Source organism: Poecilia reticulata, chromosome 11 (genome assembly GCF_904066995.2).
Source record: "Poecilia reticulata chromosome 11, P_reticulata-male-v2, whole genome shotgun sequence".
Taxonomy (NCBI): Eukaryota; Metazoa; Chordata; class Actinopteri; order Cyprinodontiformes; family Poeciliidae; genus Poecilia; species Poecilia reticulata.
In genome coordinates, this window is record NC_088840.1 from 14,710,760 (window position 1) to 14,727,995 (window position 17,236).

At 39.4% G+C, this 17,236-nt stretch overlaps 1 protein-coding gene across 3 annotated transcripts in view; it reads right to left on the reverse strand.

The window, feature by feature from the left end:
- pag1 (phosphoprotein membrane anchor with glycosphingolipid microdomains 1) overlaps positions 1-16,711 on the reverse strand; it is a 59,317-nt gene extending 42,606 nt beyond the window's left edge. Inside the window, exon 1 of one of the 3 annotated variants that reach the window (XM_081612779.1) lies at positions 16,414-16,711. The gene's annotated coding sequence lies outside the window, so the exon portion shown is untranslated. Of the gene's footprint in view, positions 1-16,385 lie in introns of all 3 variants that reach the window. The other 2 variants (XM_008422045.3, XM_081612777.1) reach the window with 2 other exon arrangements.
- Between the last annotated feature and the right edge of the window lie 525 nt (positions 16,712-17,236).

A 17,236-nucleotide genomic window follows, 5' to 3' on the forward strand; every position in this document is an offset into this window, starting at 1 on the left:
GGTGAATTATATGTCTTAGTGCAAAACCCTTTAAATGGTTGGTACGACTAGAAAAGCTCCATTACCAGTTCAGCCCATTCCCCATTTTGCTGCTGGTTGTGTGACGCATAGCAGTCGTGAATGGAGTCAACTCAGAGATGATGCTGAGAAGTTGATGAAGGGCTGACATGAGGGAGGGCAAGATCTGTTCAGCAGTAAACAGTTCACTTGGGTTCACGGTTTTTGTGGTTCTGCAGTGAAATCTATTAGAATAAACCCCAACCACTTCGCTGTTGGATGTCATGGTGCCAAGACTTCAAACCAAGAAGAAGGAAGTCAGGTGGTCCATTTAAAGACACACATGTGTCATGATAGGAAGCCCTCAGCAGAAATACAGACATGGAAAAAGAAAAAAAAAGAAAAATACTTAGGAGGTTCAAATAACACTGGCGTATACTGGTGAACCAAGCGAACATGACAGCAAACAGTTGTTAAGCAAGTGAAGTTTCTGAATCCTTTAACATTTCAACAAAGACTCTAAGGAAAACATCAGGAACTGACTGTTCAGGAGGAGAAAGTCTCCTCAGTTTGTCTTAACAATACGGTCCTTGTTCTTTCGCTCGGCTTAAACAGCTTTTATCAAAATCTATTTACTCGCTCGTTCAGACCCAACTCCCTGACTGTCACATTCTGTCTGTGTATTTTTTTCCTTTTTCCTTTATGTTTTCCCACCGCCATCTTCTCTTGGATAAAGAAGCAGATTTAGCGGCAGCCAGCAAATAGACACAAGAAGTCTATTCAAACAGCCCAGCCAAGACAGAGACTGAGGAAGGACAAGTGAGCGGGAAGAGCAGCAGAAGACGGAGTAAGTTCCCTGAATAGCATGAAAATACCAATAAACAACATCTTTATGGAATGAAAATCACATTATATGAAGACATAATGCCTTTAATTGCATCCATTTCGTATTTGCAATTTCCCCCCCACCTCATTTATCACTGCTTTCCATTCTCATCTTGACAAACACAGACACACTTGCATAGACACAATGCTCTGATGTTGTAAAGCCCCGAGGTCCATTAACCAGACCAAACTAACAACAAAACTAATTGGCAAAAAGGCTCCAGAAAATCTTTAAAAAAAAAAAAAAAGAATTTATTTGCAGAAGTAAATTTCTTAAAGCAGTCATGCACTGGAGGCAAAATGAAAACTTGCTTGTTTGTTGTTGCTGTTTAAGATCAGAGGCAGATGTTACAGCTAACAGTGTTCAAGACTTGTTAGTCAACATATTAGTTACTGTTGATGTTCAAATATGTTTCAAATTATTATTTTAACATTGCCATCGCACTGAATGAGTGCAATGACAATGTTAGAGTAAGCTATCCACGTTCACCAATGCAATGATGGAGAGAAGACATAAAAACACCTCAACAGCTTAAAGTGCAGCTACATCTTTTAGGATTATTTTTTTTCAAACAGATTAAGGATTTTTATACGCAAACGTATCAAGAGAAGAGTAAAAAAAAAAAAAAAAGGACCACATTACAGGTATGTTAGAGCCAATATGAGAAAATATGAAACAGCAACGAGACTAAAAGTAGACGTGTAATAAAGAGATCTTCATTCCTGGAACTATTTTTACTTAAGTCACTGTATAGCACTTTGAGAGCACTTTTTGCACTTTATTAACAGGCACTTTATTTCGCACTGCACTTTAAGCATAGATTTGCACATCAATAACAATTTGCACACAAGACGACTCAAGTATATTTATCCCTGTGAAGGGAGGACAGTTGTTACTCAGAGCAAGGAGCTACTGGTGGGTAAAACTTGAGCAAATGTCCATGCATAATCTGTAAAGTGTGAAGGTGCTAAGATGGAGTGGCCGTCTTTTCTGTGTCCTCTCCAGGGTGTTTGGACAAAGGCTGGGTCCAGACACCATTTAGGTTCTGGGAGAAGCCATGGAAAAGTGGGAGGGGGGAAAGTGTTTCTGGGGTTTGTAGTGTTTCTATGGTGTAAGGATAAAACATAAAATATTGCTATATAAATAGAAATGTGTCATTTGGTACAAATGTATTTTATTTATTTATATACACTAGGTGGAAATTGGTAAATTGAGATTCCCTGTGATTTAAAAGGTGGTTTGGTCCTTCACATTTGGGACAATTTAAGGCTGCAGTTTCACCTGGGGTTTTGTTCTCGTCTTCTGGAAGAATAAACCTTTGCTGTTTCCAGCTCAACTTTCATCCTCACTGTAAATCCAGCCGCACAAGGCCGCCTTGTTACAAGATGCTTTTTTTCTTTTAATTCATAAAAAGACATGTTAATTTCACTCATCTTCATTAACAACACCAGTTCCACCTGGAGACAAGTAATCCCAAACCATGATGCTGCCAGCACTGAATGGGGAATGTTTGTTGATGTGCAGTGTTTATCTTGTGCTACATACGCTTGAAATTTTGCACAATAACTCAGGTCTGATTTCATCACCATGACACACAATAAAAGACTTCTACGTTAGAGTAATACTCCTTTATTTAGACATTAGCAGAATGTGTAAATGTCTGTCTCATGTAGAGCAGTTATAAAAACTAATAACCAGAATTTCCTGCATCTCATTTTTCGGTATGTTGTCCTCCTCTTAGTAGCCTCATGACCATTTTTCATCAAATCTTAACAGCGATTCAAGGCAAGTATCCAAATTGACCAAACAAAGAGTTTTTTGGAATAAAATTCAAGTTTTGGTGTAGCCTAAGAGTCCAGACCAAATACAGACAGAACATCTGGAAGGATTGCCAACAAGCAATATCCTCATGGTCTATGGAGACTTGTTGTCATCCAAATTCTTCAAACTTTGCCAGGTAAATGTAAGAAATGCTGCAATTAAATAAAAAGGAGCCATTACCAAGTGTTAGTTGAAGGGTGTGCAAACTTATACAACTGGGTGATTCATAAAAATATAAATACTTCTCTATGTCAAATTATTTTGTAGCAAATATGAAGCCACCTCTGTGACAGCTATTACTTTAATGAAATCACGTCACAATGGTCCAGAGTAAATCTGGAAATATGGAAAACAATGAGATGTGCCGATCAGGTATTTTCCTGCCGATTCCGATCACCCATGAGGGCCGATCACCGATACCGATCACATAATTTTTTTTTTAATCATAAGCAATACCGGTTACATTATGTGGAAAAGGGAACCATGAATTCACCTTAATTTAGACAAAAACTTGTTTTTAATAACTTTTTCCAAGAAAAAAAACTAAACAGGCATTATGCAAATTGTCCTGCTATTGATAATACTATCTTTAACAGACTGAAAACATATGAAGGCTCTGAAGAGGCTAAATAATGCAAAAAGTCAAAATAAAACCTCTCAACATTGCCAAAGAAATTCAAGTATAAAACATAACATTCAAAGGCAAATACAGGTTCCATTACAATAAAGAGCCACCTTAAGCCACCTGAGTTACTGAATGAAACCTTCCTGATAGCATGGCAGCTAGCTGATTACTGCCAGTTCTGAGTGGCTGTTTCTGACTGAGCGGAGTAATTATGCAGAGCAGGGAAGAGGCAGATGGGATCAATTATTTTTTTTTTTAGAGATTATCTGTCTCATGTTAGGACAGTGAAAGTTTTAATATGTATGTAAAATTATTTTTTTTTAGGTTAGATGCTGCAGCTTTAAGCAGAGGTTCGGTGTGAGAGTCACTACCAGGTGGAGCAGAAGCGGCGCTCCATCTGTCAAATATTACTACCTGTAGTGCGTAACAGCGGTTCAACAACGAGAGCAGAACCAGCGTCTTACATCGCAGCTCGAAGACTTAAATAATTTTGCGAGTTATTTGTTCAGCTTTCTGACAGTCATGCTAATCCAGGTGAGTGTTTGTAGCTGTGCGCTGCTTTACCTGCTATCTGATCGCTCCATGTGTCTTTTTTATTTTTTAGTGCAGTGAGCCTCGATGTAGCCAAACTCCGTCATGTTTGACATGGCATTGTTTTTTAGAATCGCCGTGTTGATGCATTTTGACCTGCTTCACCCCACGTGCTTCAATTATCCACCGCAACACGCAAACTTCCTCATTCACTCAGTGCGTTATAGTTCTACATCGCTTAGGATTTGTTGCTGCGCGTTTGCGCAGTGTGAAGGAAAGAGGAAACCAGCTGCACAGGCAGGCTGCGAAATGAGATGCAGGTGATCGGTTTGTGTGATTGGCAACAAGAGACAGTGATCGGCGATCACCGATCATACACTTTTTCACGGAAATCGGCCAATTATGATCGGTGGCCGATCAATCGGCACACCTCTAATAAAAACTAATGACATGTTGGATTTAAAGTTCCCATCCTGACTGAAAATCTTCAGACAGATCAAGATAAACTTTAAAGTACTGAATAGACATCAACATTTTGCATATCGTGGGATTTTTTTTTGTTCATATGTGGTTGAATTAAGCTAATACTCAAGAGCTTGTGTAAACTGATTGATAAGATGCACAACGCTCACGGAAATGGCCACAGAAATCTCTCCTGAATAAGCATGTGCAGTAAGATGTGGGGTTAGCCAACGACAGAAATGTCCATAAGGGCCCAAAAAAGCTCTGCCTTTCCCTTCCTGCAGTTCTCACTTCTGCTTTCTGGCTTATCTGTTCTTGACCTTCTTGTGCCGCAACCAGCATAATGAACTCAAACTGTAGAGGAAAAAAGCAGCCTGAAGAGGTGGGCTCTGTATAGAACCAGCCAGCGTGTGCTTTATCGGAGCAAGGACACAGTAGAGCACGTATCCACACCTTGTTTGCCTTTGGCTTAAATTAATACACTGGTACCCAACGAGATAACAGGGGCATTTCCTATTATGAGCCTGCTTGGGAAAAGGGAAGAGGGAGGTACGGTTTAATTGCAAGCAGGACAAACTTGTCTTTGAGTAGCTGACATTTCTTTAAAACTAGAGTGAGTTATAAACAGTGGGCTGGCAAAGGGGAAGGGTACACTTTGAGAAACATGTGACAAATGGTAAAAGAGGAATAGAAAGTGGGCAAACTGAGAGAAAAATGTGAAACACGCCTAAGAAACAACAAGGAGGGGGGAAGGGAGAGGAAGGCCAGGTGGAAGTGGTGAAAACGAAAAGGTAAATTGGAAAAAAAAAAAGAAAAAGGGTCAAACAGAATCTCAGAGGAGGAAGGAAAATGAGAAATACAGAGAGAAGGTGGAAAATGGTGTCAGCCAGCCGGAGGTTCTTTATGATGGATGACAACCAATCATCTGCCTGTCCATCCATCATCTGATAACACATAAAGGGAGGAAACAACCAAACTGAAGCACAGAAAACCCTTACAACACCTTCACTGGCATGTATGGCTACGTGCAGTTTATGTGGAATAGTAAGCAAGAATTTTTTGAGAGAGAGAGAACCAATAAACAGCCTCGCCTTTGAGTATCATCTCCTCCCAAAGTCCCAGATAACCCTGTTTCAGCTCAGATATAAACTGTCCATGAACAGAAATGTTATTTCTCTCCAAGCACATGACGCTCACCACAGAAACCACCATGACTGGAGGCTGCATCCAACACAGATGGACTCACTGTCATGCAGTCATGTTGGACTTTGATTAAAGGCCCGTAAAAATAAAACCCAGAGCATCACATGAAGCCGATGATGAAATATTTCACTGTATCTTTATCTTTTGTTGATCTGCATGTCATATACAAGGACACTTTATTAGCAGAAAAGCAGACAAACAGATTGGTTCACAAATGGATTGAAATTTATCTGGCTAGAATCTGATTGTGTGAAATTATATAGGGTTATGCACTCACTGGCCAATTTATTAGGTACATGTAAATGCTGATTAACAAAAATAGTAAATCAATCAAACAAACGACAGCAACTCAATCCATTTATGCATCTGAACATGGTGAAGACAAACTAAGCATCAGAATGTGAAGGAAGGCAGATTTCTTGGACTTTTAACAATAAATATTTGTATTTCAGAAAGTGTCTCAGCTTTACATACGTAGAACAGTCAGCCTTGGTGACGTGAGATTTAAAAAAAAAAAATGCAACAGTATCCAAAATATTTTACAATTTCTGAATCTGCAACATATTAAAACTTGAAGTTGACTGGGTAGAGCAGCGGTAGACTACACCAGGCAAATTCTCAGGACAGTCAAAGGACATTAAAACTTAAAAAACCTCTCCAAAACAAAACTTCTTCAAAATTAGCAAAGGTTAACTTGTAAACTATTTCCTAAAAGTCAGGTCCGTTGCAGGTTTACATTCACAGGCACGAATGACTACGCCCTAAATTCTTCCTCTTGAAGTCCTTTACAGATCAGTTCACATTTCTTTATGCAAAAGCATAAAATTGAGGAACGTAGTTTTATGCTGAGGATAAGGCATTCCCTTTGCTTTAAAAAACAATTAATACATTAAAAACTGCTTACTGTTTTTTAAGACCAAAATGTTTGCCGAAACATAGAAACACAGACAAAGATGAAGACCAACTTGCATACACAGAACACAAAGTTTAGTCCAACTTGGAGTCAAAGAGACAATGAACCAACAAGACACAGAATTTCTTTCCAAAAACATAACAAGCCATTTTGTAGAGCATACAGAGAAGGCTTGTTGAAAGTGCAAAAAGTTTGCAAGCGGACCTGTGAGTACACGCCTGTGCTTTAAATGCATGAGGGGATATTTGTTTCTGGCAGTGCTTAAAATGAGGATCCTTCCCTCGGATGACATTATAGCATCTATTCCCAGCAGAGTACAACTGCAAGTACAACTGCTGCATCAGCAACTCTTTGCATGAAGGCAACAAGGACAGTCCAGGCAATTGTCTGTGCATCGTCCCCCCTGATTTCAGTCCTCCATCCCCACTCCTCTTTATTCAACTAAACATTTAGTCAACACTTGTTTATATTTTGGTCACACATGCGACACATCGAGCACATTCCAGCTTTTAAAAGTGTTAAACATGATGGTGTAACAACCACACTTTCCATTTGACTTGCTACGCAGAGGACGTTGTGGGTTGTCCACACTGTCCTGCACACACTGCTTGACTTGAGGACGAAGAAGTAAACATCTTCAGGTAGCCATAAGTGCTCTTTCACAGTCTTTCCACATTATATTTTGCAAAAAGCTGTAAATCATATTTTTTCCAATTAAAAAAAAAACATGTTAAAACAATAAAAGGCAAAAATAAATAAATAAATACAGGATGACAGGAAAACTTAAAGTATTTTTTTTTCTATTTAGTCATGTTCAGTCTTTTAGTCTCCAGTGAAACTCCTTTATCAGACACCTTTTGATATATTATTTACCTGTTGTAAATAACTTGAAAATGACTAAATATACGTGGCAATGTTTAACACGATACTTAGTGCAAACTGTTGTTTTTATGTCACAACTTTACATTAACTTCACGTTATTTAACTTTACATTATTTAAATACACACTATTTCTTCATTTGTGAGTGATGTTAATGGTATTCTTCAAAGCATTTAAATATGTGGAAAGAAAAAGAGCTCATAATTGTTCTTTTGTTCAATTTCATTGCAGTTTCTCTCCTCACATCTCCGCACTCCTGTTTAGATATGTTTTTACATCAGCGTCAGTTTCTCCTTCACGCTGCTCTTATTTTACAGTTTTCTTTATGTGGCATTCAAATAATTTTGTACACTGACAGAAATCTCAGAGTCAGATCTCCGCTGTTGAAACTAGAGATTGTTGGCATAGCTCAGTGTCAGTCGGCGACAGCATGATGTTTCATCTTCCCGACATCAGAAACCAGTTTGGTGGAATTAAAATGAGGTTATGAACGAATAAATAAGGAAACGTGAAGCGTCTCTGCCTGTAAAGTCTGTTTTGAAGCTTAGATCGCACAAACACCACTTGAGAGAAAGTTGGTGTTGTCATAGTGATAGATTTGTCAGCTACATTGATAAATGAGGGAATCAAGCTTTCTGGTTAAGCTTTAGATACATACGACAAGTAACCTTGCGTAGTAAATGACTATTCACAGTAATATATTATGCAAGTCATAACCATCTACCAGTCACATTTTATAACAAATTCTGCCAAGTATGATTTCTAGAAAGAGGAACTCAGATATCCCTCTAAAGCTTCCTTGTAGCAGAACTTAGTGAATTGTTTTCAAAATGTTCAGTGGCTCTACATGCACTAATTATGTCGATCTTCCTCTCCGCAGCACTAAGGGAAGTTTTCTTTGCTGCTTCACAGAACACAGTCAAATAAAACTGGAATTATGCAAACCCAAATATTCAGAGGAAGCTGCTAAGAACCACCTGCAGTGTGTGTTCGAAATGCTTTAATTTACTGTTTATTTATTTGAAGCACTTGCGTTTTCGGTATGTGATTGCACGTTTTCTGCTATGTTTTGTTTGTTTTTGGCTGGTAGTGCATCTCTGGGCATGATCAGGCAGGATTCCAACCACTGTACATCAGGAAGAACAAGTTCCACTTCATCGTTGGGTGTTTGTACATATGCAACACGTTGAGCTCCAGAGGTTGACAAGCTGACATAATAAGCTTAGCTTAAAATGTTGTTGCAACTTATTTTTTCTAAAACACGCAAGGAATGTGTGAAATATTAGAGAAACACCAAATGAAAAAGAAGTTATGCATCGTTTCTTCGTTCTGCTGTTACACTCTAGCAGTTTTTGTTGGCTTCCTTTTAAAACAAAACCTCCATAAACGCATAAAATAAATAAAGAAAGAAATTTTAGGACTTTTTGATCCAAAATTTTTAGAAGCTTAATTATCAGACAGGTTACAGTTGTGACTACAGACATTTTTGGTTTTAATTAAAGCAGAACTCATTTGTTAAGTTGGCATCTTAAGGTTTCCACGTACTTCACTCTGCAGAGACCCGTGTGTACTTGAGGTAGACTTAAAATAGACTCAAAGCAGATATCCGCACGCAAGCAGGAATTGGTGTTCATATTTTTAACAGAATTAAAGAGGTTTAGAGTCGGAGAAACCAGACGCCCAGACACACAGCTGCCACTTTGTGTCGCTCTAACAGTTGTGCAGCGGCTGCCCTGATGAAGAAGAAATGAGGCACCTAACCAGCTCATCAAACCTGATGCAGTATCCATTCGGATTGTGGGAAATAAAGGAGTTTGTCACAACAAATGTCGGTGATTGGTACGCTCGACTACGAAACCGCAGCCATCCATGCGGCTCACAGGATGTGTACGCCTGAGCATGAGGGAGCCTTCAGTCTGCAGCGAAACTGAACATTTATAAGAACAGCCTGGTTCTCCAAGAAACACTTCATAGCAAAACGACTGTTTCTCACCACAGATGCTAAGTTCAAACTGAATCCGTCTGTCCATTAAGATTTCAATAAGCTGTTTGTGCGTTCAACTGTCCTTGTGATTGTTAGCTTAAGGTGACCTCTAGCATTTAGTTGTTTTCAGAAGACAAACAAGACGTTGCCTCATTACTTTCTCAATACAGAATGACAGCAAGTCACTGGTCCCTTTCTGTACACCATGAAGTCTCCTTCTGTCACTCTCGCATTTCCCCTGGAAACTCAGTAAAAAGATTTTTAAAATGTAGGAACAGCATTTTAACCACACAAATAGGTAGGAGATTAAAACGATATGATGAAGTTACACAGTGTCAGATTTGCTTTACAAAAGAGTAAAACCTAACTGGTCCATTTAATGCTATAATCTTATAAACTTTACCAAGTTAGGCATTTAGATCCAATTTTTGATTGATTTTTCCATATTTAGAAAACGGTTTAATCATTTGTCCCGTCACTGATTAACTGTATTATTTTTGACTCAGCTCATCATTACGTAATTTCCCTGCTTTACACTTACAGTTGAAAGGATTTCCTGAAGCAAGAAAACTGAAAGTCACATAAACACCTATCCGCTGCTATTTGATTTGTTGACTTTTTTTGTTAAAACTCATCTGGAAATTTGATCAAGATCCTTTATTCTTTCTTTGAAGTTTGTGCAGCAGTGCAATGGACGCTCTAGAGACTACAATAGACGGGACTAACAAAAACAAAACAAGACAAAAAAATTCCCTCTAGAATGAGAGAAGAGGATTAAAAATCAATTTCATGAGGTTTGCTGCTTTTGAGGAGCAAAAAAGAAGCAGTGGTAACCCAACTCAGACACTGCAGATCAATATCAGCCCCCCCCCGCAAATTATTGCCTCATTTTTATTTCCCTCATTTATTGCGTCTGACTGCAGCTCCATGTTTTTATTGCTGTCTGACTGAATCTGCTTCTGTCTCATTTTCCTTTCAGAAGCTTCTAAACTTTAAAAGCTGTGGACAAAATTTCTAAATTACCACAGAAATCTGTAATTTTTTTTGGAGTGCTGCAGTAGAAGATTTATGCTTCTTCCTTCACCAGCACCAAATTATTTCTCAATCTGGAATTGGACTCTTTATATAACAAAATTATGGATTTAAATAAGAGGTAGAGAAGTATAGCTGCACTTTTGAGCTTAGAATAAACAATAACCACAATCTATCTGAAGTGGCCTACAGTAAAAACCTAAATTAGAAGCAATTATATATACGTACCCATGATTTGGAGAAAATGTGATGGGAACTCCCCAAAGACGCAGCTTATTTTATAATTTCTGCATTCAGTTTTGAGATTTGTGTGCATATGAAACAAAATATGGAATTAAAAAACTAAAAGTCTTAATTTGATTCTGCACTCAAAGGGCTTTTTTTTAGTCTACCAGACTACTAACTGTGGAAGCAGCCCTCTTCTGGACGGTGGCCACATCACAATTTTTGATATTTTATTTTGCATTCGTTTAATGTTTACAAAATGCAATAAAGTCTATATGTGCTCCAGCTCTTGCCCATTTCCTCAGCTGCATTTACAAGGCTATTAATTACAACATAAGCATGATCTTATCAGCATCTAACTGCAGAGCTGGCAAATTTATTTTAGAAAAGCTGCTGCTGTAAAATGGCTTTTTTGGGGGGTGTAAAAACCTGGGGAGAAGTTCTGAAAAGCAGCTTCACTCAGTGACATAATTAGGAGCCAGAGATCTCACCAAACAGTGTCACTTTAGTGAAACCAAGTCAGATTTATGTGACTGACATTTTCTTTACCTTTCCTTAAAAGATAGCGTACAGAGCTCTGTTAGTGCTGCAATAAATGCCTGTGTTTATTTTACGATTATAAATATTTCTACCTTAAGTCTGACAGCTAAGATTTACAAATCCCTAACAGATTAAGCTTTAAGAGCATGAAGTAATGACCTTACTGTAATCCAGTTAACCTTCCTGATGTCTGTTGAAGCTCTTTGTCCCTACTCTGTAAAGTAAATGAATCTTGCTGCACTAAGTCCTATCCTTAGTTATTAATTCTCTTAACACCAGCTTCTTTATTTGCCGTATTCTCTGCCTCTCCACTCTGAAATGTATCCAAAGAAGGCCAAACCAAACAGGCAGACTGTTCTCAGACAGGATTTTCCTGCAAGTTTAAATGAAGCTTAAAATCAACTGGAGAATCAAACAAAGATCTACTGAAATCAATGAAACATTTGCTTACATGCATTTTATGAAACCATTGTGTACATTATGCTTGTGTGCAGCATATTTAGCCGCAAATTCAAGGGTGAAAATCTGATGGGCAGAAACACAGAACAATAGTATATGAACCACAGGAGGTGCAGCCTAATATTTGATCCAAAAATGATGTTGGTAAAGGTTTTGGTTCTGGTTCTGCATCTGATTGGAAGAGTCTCCATTTTAAAAAGTCATATTTGTACGCTCTTAAAACCTATTTGCTAAAATATTTACTTTTTGGTCTCCCGAAGCACAGTTTCCTCGTGGATGCATATCAGCTCTTACTGTTGAGTTCCACACAATGTTTCATTCATTTCATTCTGCACTAATAAGTCTGAATTTCTGTTGGTAATGCCAACAGATTAGATTCCTTCACTCCATTAGGGTTTGGTACCGGAGTCAAACATAGTTGCTCTCAACAGGAGAACCATTTGGTTCTACGACAACCAGAACGCCACCACAGCTCAACCTCATTACGCCACAACAAATAACTCCCCTAACGTGTGATTCTGCCTGTAGCAGGGAAGTCTGTGTTTCCAAGGAGGACCTCAGAGCAGGGAAGCAACTCATCAACGCAGCACGAGTGAGTAAAGCAGCCAGCAATCACAACACACACACAGCAAGTTTCAACAAAGAGCTCATAGGTTTACAGTAATGTTGCATTTCGTTCTACTCAAAGTGATAAGAATGTTATTCTAGATAAAGTAAAAGTTTTGTCCCAGCAGAGCAGCTGCAGCTTTACTCATTATGTTGCTTTAGTGGCGCGATAAGCAAAGCAATGGCCAGCAAAAACCTTCTCTGAGATCAACCCAGCAGCACCAATGGTTACGTCTTTAGCAGGGAGTGATGCGTCAACCCACAGTGTGCTCCGCGCTAAACAACCACAAGCTTTACAAGCGTCTCTAACTGCAAATGTTTTGTTCTCTTACCAACCACACACACACACTTTAAATAGGCCACATTTCATTAAGTGTCAAGAGTAAAAACACCAACACTAACTTAGAGGTTTCCTATTTATTTCGTGTAGTTTCAATGAAACTGCTTACATGAGGAGAGAGGATGAATCTGTTGACCAAAAAATAAATAAATAAATAAATCCTCCAGGAAATGCTTACTAATAAAAAAAATAATAATTGCCTCCCCAGTTAACTCTATCCCAGGCCATTTACTGTGGTTTTCTTTTGTGTTTTGATGATTGAATTCTGCTCAGTGCACAGGAAGCTGGACATTTAACAAACGCTCATTGCTAGTCAGAGCAACGCGCCCTCCTCCAGACTCAATCTTCGCTTTAATTCCCCCAGGTGTACGCGCCTCCAACGGACAGGAGTGTCAAACAGGGCGCGCGGCGTAATTGTAAAATCTGGGGCCACGGCTCCACTGTTTGCCTTCAGATGATGGGGATGGTGTTCCTGCTTGTTAAAGCCTAAGTGACTGTGAAATGTGTGTAGTCTGCTAAACGACATCTCGACAGCCAGTGATGAAGCGCCGCCCGCCAAGCAGTCGGAGAAGGAGTGATTACAATTTATCCTTTTCAGAACAGGACGCTCCAGATCCAGCAGAGGCATTTTAATGAGCGCAGAAATGTACATGGATGTTAGTTGAGAAAACACATAGCAGGTTTTGTTGGTTTTTTTAAGGCTAAACATACAAACATTTGCATAATTCAATATTGTTTACGCAAAAGAAATGGCAAAACATTGAAATAAAAGCCATTTTTTGAACGTATTTTCTAAGATTCCTTCTGTGAGTTGACATAAATTCAGAAGACAGGCTGACAACACTCTGAACTACGGAAACCCAAGGAGTCCATTGGTGACAAAAAATAAATAAAATCCAGATTTTCTACGAAATTAAATCTTCAAATAATCATTACAATCGATTTATCGTCTTTGTACTGTATATTATCTATCAATAAGATTCAATCTAACAGTAGGACTTTTAACCTGGGTGTTCGTTTCAATGTAACAAACACAGTTTAGTAGCCCACCCTCGTCCTCATTTGCTTCAACTCATCTCCCGCCTTTTATGCAGCAGCTGCAAACACCCACCCTGATCGCCATCCAAATTCCCGGATTAGCAGTCCACTATGAATACCGGCAAGTTAAAACTGTCACAAAGCATTTGCCGTTCGCCGCCACGCAGTCAGTTGCTTACAGGGTGACGGGGATTTAGCGATGTGCAGATTTCCCCGCGCTGACCCTTCTGACATGTGTGTTTTAAGCTGCAAAAGCCTCCCTGTCACTTCTGTACAATGCACACGTAGTAGCACAATAATAAAGGATTGAGCCTCTTGAGATGTTTTCATCTAAATCCCTCGACTTCAATCTGGGTTTTAAATACCAAAAGGCGTTTATTGCTGCTGTCAATCAGTGGTTTGTACATTTATGTAAAGACAATAGGCTAACCCGCTTCCAGAGAGAAATTGTTATTCATTTACCATGTTTTTATCAAAAGATGCCACCAGAAAGAGGAGAAGTCATTAATGTTTAGCATATCACACAAGGAAGTGCTGTGAATGCAAAGGGAAGCTAAAACAAAGTGCAAATTGTGTTTGCTGAAGTGAATGTCAACTTGTGTGACAGCCAGACTGCTGCGGGGTATCTGCCAGCGTATTCAACAACGGCGCGCATCAACGGGAGCTGAAGGGGGGGGGGGTCTTCTGTTGGCTCCGTTTGCGTGTCTATGCGTGCGTGTCAGCGTGTGTGAATAAGATAAATGAGAACCGCCAGAGTGTGAAAAAGAGGGGGATGTATTTGGCAGGTGAGCAGAAGGGTGGATTTGTTGTAGAATTGAGTGTGTTTCTCATCTGCATACCGTACAGGATGCAGTACAGTGAGGTGTGTCTGGCCGTGCAGGCATGCCTGACGGCTTCAGCATCAGGTGGAGGAAAAGAGGTCACTCGTGTCATCGTGAGCGAATTAGGATGTTTATAAAACTTGGCTTATAAAGACGCATCTTACTACCAGCGACTCTACAGATCCTGCTTGTGCTTGTACTGGTGTTCACGCTATTCACTGCTTCATCCTTTCAAAAAAAAAAAACACAGCCGTTTGAAATGAGAAACTTTGCATGGAAAAAACCCTTTTGGATTCATCTAAAGAGAGGAAGAATTTTCTAAAATCAGCTAAATAATCTGGTACTTACAATTTAACTTTAAGAGTGATGTGTTTTAACGGTTATTGTCAGTTTTAGGTGATTGTGACTTACTTAGCATTTAACTAACTCCTAAAAACGTTAGAATATTACAAACGACCAATCAATGCATTTATGCATGAATCGTTTGTTGTTCCTCTTGAACAAAAGACAGAAACAAACAAAGAAAGTCAGAAAGAAAGAAAACTTTTCTCGAGATGCTGATTTTATTTACAGCATGCACCTGGTCCAATGCTGCCAAAAAGTACCAATGTCTTCTTTAATCCCTGGTATCACTGTGATTGATATGTCGCCAAGATCTCCTGATCAAACACCCGCAGATAATCTATGGTGGCGTTGTAAAGAGGAAGATGAGAAACGGCAAACCCAACGAAGCAAGACATGAACACTGCTTTTTAAGCAACTCGGGCTTCTTGAACACCTCACCAGAATGAAAGGGCTGATTACACTGCACTGAAGCAGAAAATCAGGCAAAAGGAGCCCCGCCAAGTAACACATGGACATACAACACATGGACATATTTTTCAGTAGACCCACAATATTCTTGTCCAATAGTACAATTGTCTAAGAAATTGCATTTTGATTTTATTACCTGTAACTATATAATAATAAGTATTAACAGAAATTAATTGCAATATTGCAAATAATATTGCAATTTTTTGAAGAAACCAATTTATTCAGATGCACCAGAATCAAATGATTTGACTGAACTCATTAAACAGAGGTTAATATTTTATATCTGACTTACAGGATTTACCTATAATGTTTTACTAGGAGAAACAATGTAAGCTAGTTAATTTGTTTCAAGGCAGGACTTTTCTCTCTCTCTCTCTCTCTCTCTCTCTCTCTCTCTCTCTCTCTCTCTCTCTCTCTCTCATTGTTTTAATGTTAAGAACACAATCTGGATATGAAAGAGCTCTTTTTGGGTGAACTATTACAAATTTATTGACTGTTTAAAGTTGACAGCCGCCAAAAAGGTACTCGCTTGTTGAAAGTTTGATGATATCAAAATGACTTTTCATTTATGATTTGAAGTTACAAATTGTCAAATGGGTGGCCATGAAAATGAAATTCTAGGGCGGGATTTTGATATTATTTGAAAGTTTTATTACATAACGGAATACTTTTATCTGCAGAGGAAATGATGCAAAATATACAAGTACTCACACACATCAGTGCTCTCCTTGTGCATGTGTGCAAAGCTGTAACAAGACAAAGTCGAAAAGAATGACGGAAGTTGATTTGCATCTTTAAGCAAGCACCTACCCTACTGAGGATTAAATTAGAAATGCGACAGCTTCCCATGTTTGTTCTGCAAAATGAGCCCACACAGCTGACATAAGCTTAAATGACGAGTTAAAACCATAAAAGAAGTTCATTAGCAGCAGCGCATCTGACATCTGAAAATTAACTAGAAGTTTCATACAGATGCCTGGCGCTATGTGTGAACACTGAAATGTATGCACAGATGGCAACAAGTTTCTCCTCTCACCGTTTCTCTAATTCTGCTTTCAGCGCGACCACCGAGGCTGCCGCAGTCGCTGCACCGCGACGCGCCGCTCCCCTCCCTCTCGGTCTGCAGCTCAACTTTTCCAGAAACCCTCACGAATATAGAAAACCCTCCACTCCCCGACCTTTTACAAATTACAACTTTTACACACTCACATGCGAAGGTTTGGAAAGGGGCGCTTACCCAGAGCCCGAGGAGCGACGAGCGTTTAGCGGCTGTCTGAGTCCAAAGTAGCCGGGTTCCTTCAGTAAGCTGCTGGTCCAAAGCCTCCCGCCCCCCTGGCGCTACGTTTGGAGGAGTAGAGGAACAGAAGCGGGGTTTCTGTGTTTGTGGAGGCCACAGGTAGAGATGTGTCTCGTTGCGCAGCCCGAGCGCATTTCAGGAGGACGATAGAGACGCGGTGCTTCTCAGTTCAGTCCAGCCTGCCGCGCTGTGCGGCGGTCGCTCGGCCAGCTGTAGAGGCTGTAGCCGGGAACGCCGGTGGGAGGAGGAGCGGCGAAAGGCTGCCGCGCAAAGAGTCATGGGAAATGTAGTAGCATTGGCGCGGCGCTCAGGCAAATTTTGCTATGAATTTTAGTTGGGTTTTTGCCCCCCAGTCCCAATCCAATCCAATTTGATTCAGTTCTCATTAGATTTATTTAACTAAGCACAGCACATTAAACAATGCTACATATTAATAACCGTTGTTTTGTACGGTTTTGTAGCAAAGGATAAATATACTGAAGTTCTGGTTAAACAAAATAGCACTTAAAAAAAACTGTCAGCTCTTCAAAGTTTTGAATTGATTAGTGAGGGTATTTTTGTTTGTTTTCACAGTTTTCCTCTGTGGTTTATGAACTGTTATGGTGTATGTGAGGAAGCCTTCTGCCCAGATTTTTATTTTGGTTGCACTTTGAAACAGTGATGGTTTTTATAAATGGCTAGAACAACGTATGACTTCAGTGCCCTGCATAAATAAACATTGCTGTGCGGAGCTGCACAGTGGAAGAAAACCACTGCATGGTTT